The sequence below is a fragment of the Pygoscelis adeliae genome, unplaced genomic scaffold, assembly GCF_000699105.1.
Source record: "Pygoscelis adeliae isolate BGI_AS28 unplaced genomic scaffold, ASM69910v1 Scaffold155, whole genome shotgun sequence".
Lineage (NCBI taxonomy): Eukaryota > Metazoa > Chordata > Aves > Sphenisciformes > Spheniscidae > Pygoscelis > Pygoscelis adeliae.
In genome coordinates this window covers 521,138-526,268 of record NW_008824932.1, presented here as the reverse complement: position 1 = coordinate 526,268, position 5,131 = coordinate 521,138, and positions in this window count along the sequence as shown.

The window sequence follows — 5,131 nt, the reverse complement described above, 5'->3', positions numbered from 1 at the left end:
GGGGCCGGCAGGCAGCCCTCGCGCCGCGTGCCCGTGTCCCGCACCCATCCCTCCCCGCCTCCTCCCGCCGCGGGAGCCAGGTGAGACGATGGCTTTGCTGATGTCCCCGGTAAAAAAGGGAAAAAAAAAAATAATCTATATATTCAGGATTTTAGACTTAACCTGGTGTATATTTGTAAAGTGTCTGGTATAGAGGGGCCCAGACTCTACTGGGAGCTGCTGGACAGTAAAAATACTCTGAATCCTAACGTGCCAAGAGGTCAGCAGGCACATATGGAGTTACCGTGCGTTAGTGCACCGCGCTTTGTGCATAGGCACTGGTCAGAGTTGCAGGTGAAGTCCTGAGGGCGTTGCTGCCAACTTCAATGGAGCTGAAATTTCAGCTCGATCTTTTGCTGAGGAGAAATCGTGTTAACATACAGCACTTGTGAACTACTGCCGCTTGGGAACGTGATGCCGTATTTGCCCATTGTAGAGGTCCTTAGGCCTTCTGGCGTGTTCTCCGAGGGGATTTAAAAGGATCATTTACAAATACCTAACTGAAGGTTTACCACCCTTGCCCCAAGTGGAATCGGGCCAGTTTATAAATACACGTCCAATCCTTTTTGGATACAGAGGAGTCTCAGCTCAATTTAAATCTTGTGGGAAGGAGTTCCATAGGTTAATTATGTGCTGTATGGAAAAGGATTTTATAATTTAAAAGGTTGCCTTTCAAATTGTATTGAAGTCATCTTGCTCTTGTATTATTAAAAGGGGGTAACCAGTCAGCCCAGAGCTGACAACAGGGACTTAAACAATATGTGTTAAGTGTCAAAACACGTTAAGCACAAACAGGTTACTATCCGCTCCCGGTAATGTCCAGACTCTCTCTAGACTCACCTTAAATTCCTGTGTGAAAAAGTATTTCCTTTCCTCAGATTTGAGTTTTCCACCCTTTCCATTTCCTCGTATATCCCTGTGTTCAAACACCAAGACAGGAAAGAGCCAAGCTCCTGTCTCCTGCACCGATCCCATTAATTCCAGGGTGTGCTTATATCAGGTCTTCTCTTACTCACTTCTTCTCTGTCCGGAAAAGTCCTGGTCTTTCGATCTTTGTTTGAGTTTTCCCAGGCCCTGTATCATCAGCATCTTTGTGAAGATGAAGTAGCCAACAGCTTGAGGGTTGGTGTTTTACCCTGGAGCAGGCAGGGCTGTAATCTCCCTTCCTTCCTAGTGCCGCTTAGCACGGCTCATGATTTTTTTCCATAAGCTGAAAGAGTCGCTGCACAATTTCACATAATCACAGCTGTACAGTGCCCACATATCTCGGGGTCCTACAAAGTTATTTTATTTTTTCACTGTCCTGTACCTCTAGCATCCAGACACCTTGTTGCCTTCTTTGACCATAGCTACGTGTTCCCATGAAGGCTTTCCTAAGCTGTTCGCAGCAATACCCAGGTATATTTTGTATTAGCACCATTAACTGTGCGCGGCACTGTCTGAAAACAACCGTGCCTTATTACTTTACTGAAGTACAATTATCTGTTAAAAAGCCCAGACTGGGCTAGCCTTTATTTTATCTCCTGTAATTGAAATTTGGGTTGAAGTGTTTATAACTACAGCCAGTAAATAGAGACAAAATCCAATCCCTCAGCAGTAACTCATTCACCCATTGTCCAACAATGTCTCCAATGATTTATTTGATGACTGTTGCTTGGCCATGTACGAGATGGGGTGAGCAGTGGAAATGATACTCATTAGGACATAGAGGAGCACTGATGAAAAAGCAGGTTCATTGCTGAGCAATTTGGAGAGTGCATGGCAGACGACTGTATATTGGAGATTGAAATGTATGTTTCTCGAAGGACTAGGAGGGGACGTCAACATATGTGCATCTTTAAACAAGCTGGCATCCAGATTTTGTTACCCTTATTTAAGGTTATCCCAACAGGCCAGGTTATCCCAACTTCAGACTTTACTGAAGTTTGCTTGTGTAATGACTGGGGTTTTTTCGTTTTCGGATTTTGTCCAGAGAAAGTAGGGAGCAGCTATCAGTGAGCTGCCAGTAGTGCTCTGGGTATGGCCAGCACATATGAAAATAAGATAGCATTACTCATTGTAAGAAGTGGCAAAATCTGGCCTGTAGATATCACCGCTATTTTTCCACTTATACAGAGTATTGGTCATATGCCAATAGAAAAAGCTGCCAACTAAAATGTTTTAAGAAAGGAAACACTGTTTGAAGCCTGGCAATAAATGTTTTCTTTCCCCTGAAATATGTGCTGAATGTATATAAAGAAGACTCAGAAGAAGTGCCTAGTGAGGTTTAACATTTTGTAATGATATGTATGGATTTGTTAACGTTTTTCACGCTTTGTTCTTTAATAGATGAGCATTGTAATTAATACTATTCAGTTAAAAACAGTAATTAAACACTGAAAACAACAGATAATGTAATGCAGTTGGATAAATCCATCAAAAAGGCAACAGTGTAACATTAAAAGGCCAACACCGTGAAATCTTTGTTGGTTTAAAATTCCTTTGCTATTCTGCCGCTTTCCCTGTTTCTGTATGCTACTGTTTTTTCTTGTAACTGTAAACATCAGATGACCGCTAGCAATGAATACGCAGCGGTGCTGCCTCCCAGGATGTGTAGCTGCAGCCTCTAAGCCCAGTGCTACGGCAGCAGTCGGGATCCACGTGGCCGATTGTTTTGCAGACATAATGGTGGCGTATTTATGTATCTCTAAACTTGTTTTTCAGGATCTGTGGCTGCCTGTGTATCATGAAGCTCGCCGCTTAACAACAGAAATGAAGCACTTGTCAGGCAGAAGCAATGCGTCAGTGCAAAATGGAATTCGCAAGACTAAAGTTTACACAAGGCAACAACAAAATCTACTGTGCCATTCTGTTAGGCAACAAAGGTAATTTGTTATGCAACATAATGAGGACTTGTGTGTGATAGACGGCAGTGGCTCTCGGTTACAGGGCATTGACATCAGCAAGCACATGCAGCGCGCAGATATAAGAGAATTGCTATACATAGCAGAGAATTCAAAAGCTTTGTTGTTATTACAGGGGGTTTTTCCAACTTAAAAATCACAGAATAAACAAACACACTGGGACCAGGACCAGTGTCCTGCAGTCCTTTATGGTCTGGGTAGGACCTCCATCGTTTCCTTTTGGGTTGGTCTGTGTCTCAGACTTGACCGTCAGCCTAGGGGCCACAAGGTCAGGGCTCACAAGTGTCGTGCATTTCATGTGGCTCTGACACATTTGGCAGGTCTCCTGCCAGCCCACAGAATGACAAGGGGAGAGCGAGTGTAGGGGGAGAAGTAAGATACACTCATAATACTGTTTACCGCTGCCCAGAAGTCCATGATGTCAATCCCACATGCTCCACTGCTGCTGTTAGCATATACACTCCTAAAAGCCAGCGATCCTTCCTGTAGGGAGGCAATGGTCATTCACCTGTTTCGCAGATAAACTGCCAGCAGGTGGGCTGCGTACAGAGCTGGGAATAGAGCCATGGCTTCTAAAGCAGCGAGGTTCATCTGCTTTGCCGTATCACCTTTCAAAACAAATCTACCTGCTGGTGTGATTTGGCCTCTTGTTTATGATGACTTAGGCTGCTCTCTGCCTCCAGAGCTGGGGCTAGACCCAAAGATCCTGTTTGCTGACATTCCAGTGCTGTCTCACAAATGCTTGTGTAACTTGCTGCCAGGTATGTGTTCTCCTGGCCCACACTGAACGTTTCCCTTGTCGTTCAGCTGGAAGAGAGAGTCTGGGAGCAACCTCTTCCTGAGAGCTGCAAGGGAGAGTCTGGGCTTCAGCTTCACTGGTAAATTCATGCAGGAGAAATAAGGAATGAAGACTGTGCCACATGGCGTGTAGAGTAGAGGACTAAGCTGAAGTTGTGTTGGTAACCTTTGTCCTGGCTATCTGTGGGGTTGGTTCTGTTCAGCGTGTATGTAACGTTGCACCTTACACGTGATATTCTGGAATAGTCATAATCAAGCAAACAGTTTTATTCCATGACTGCTGTGTTAATCTGGAGTTAATGCTTGCTTTTTGCCTGAAACCACAGTCAAGCCTGGTTGGCCAGACCACATATGGGGAAGCTGCTCCTGTAGAAGAGTCAAAAGACCCCCGTTCCCTTGTGTACTGTGCCTTATGCGTCACCGTCAGTGGCGGGATGTTGGAGTTCTGACTGTGCCAGTGACTCAGCAAGGGCCTGATCTGTTTGCTCCTACTTAGGAGCAGGAGCCCAACTACTTAGCACAGTTATGACAGCAGTGCAGTTAAGGGTAAACCACTGAGTTAGCCACTACCTTGGTCAAGCTACTTTACCTCTCGGTGACTTGGGTTACATGGGAGTATCATCACTATGAACTTACTCTCCAGTGCTTGAGGATTTAACCAAAGAGGCTGAAATACCTAAAAGAAAAGCTGTGAAACGAAAGCTGCTTTGGTGAGTTATGGTGTAATGCTGGACATGACACTCAGGCCAAGGTTTTCAAACTAATATCTGATTGAGAAAAAAATTTATTTTGGTGCCAAACAGGCACCCATACTTCATTTCCAGAGATGCCAGGCACCTGCCATTCAGCAGTGGCTTCCTCGCGTTATGAGGCAGATGGGGTTGTCTGGCCCTGTTTTTCTCGTATACTCTTTAAAGCCTCTTGAACAATAGCGATCTAGTCCTGATGGAGATATTTTAGGAGCCACCATAATAGAAATACTTCATGATGGTACTGTTTTTTTTTTTAATTTAAGCAAGGTCAATTTAATTACCAACCAAAGTAATTAAATTAAGCCTAACCAAATGAATATTGCATCATAAGAAGCAGTAAGATTCCATACTGTGAGGATAGGAAGCAAACAAACCAACCCTGCCTTTCATGCAGAAGATGCTATCTGGCATTTGCATAGATATTGTGTACGTAATTAAAGCCATCCTTAATGTATACATAATTAAAGCCATCCTTGATGTGTAATGCTGTTATTACAGCCCTTGCTATTTTGTAGCAGCCGGTAGATGTTGTAATGAACAAGTATAAGAATATCCCAGGGACTCTAGAAAGCATTACGGCGACTTTGCAGACAATGACTGTCTTAAAGTAAACCCCACGAGCATCCTTGCTTTTTCACA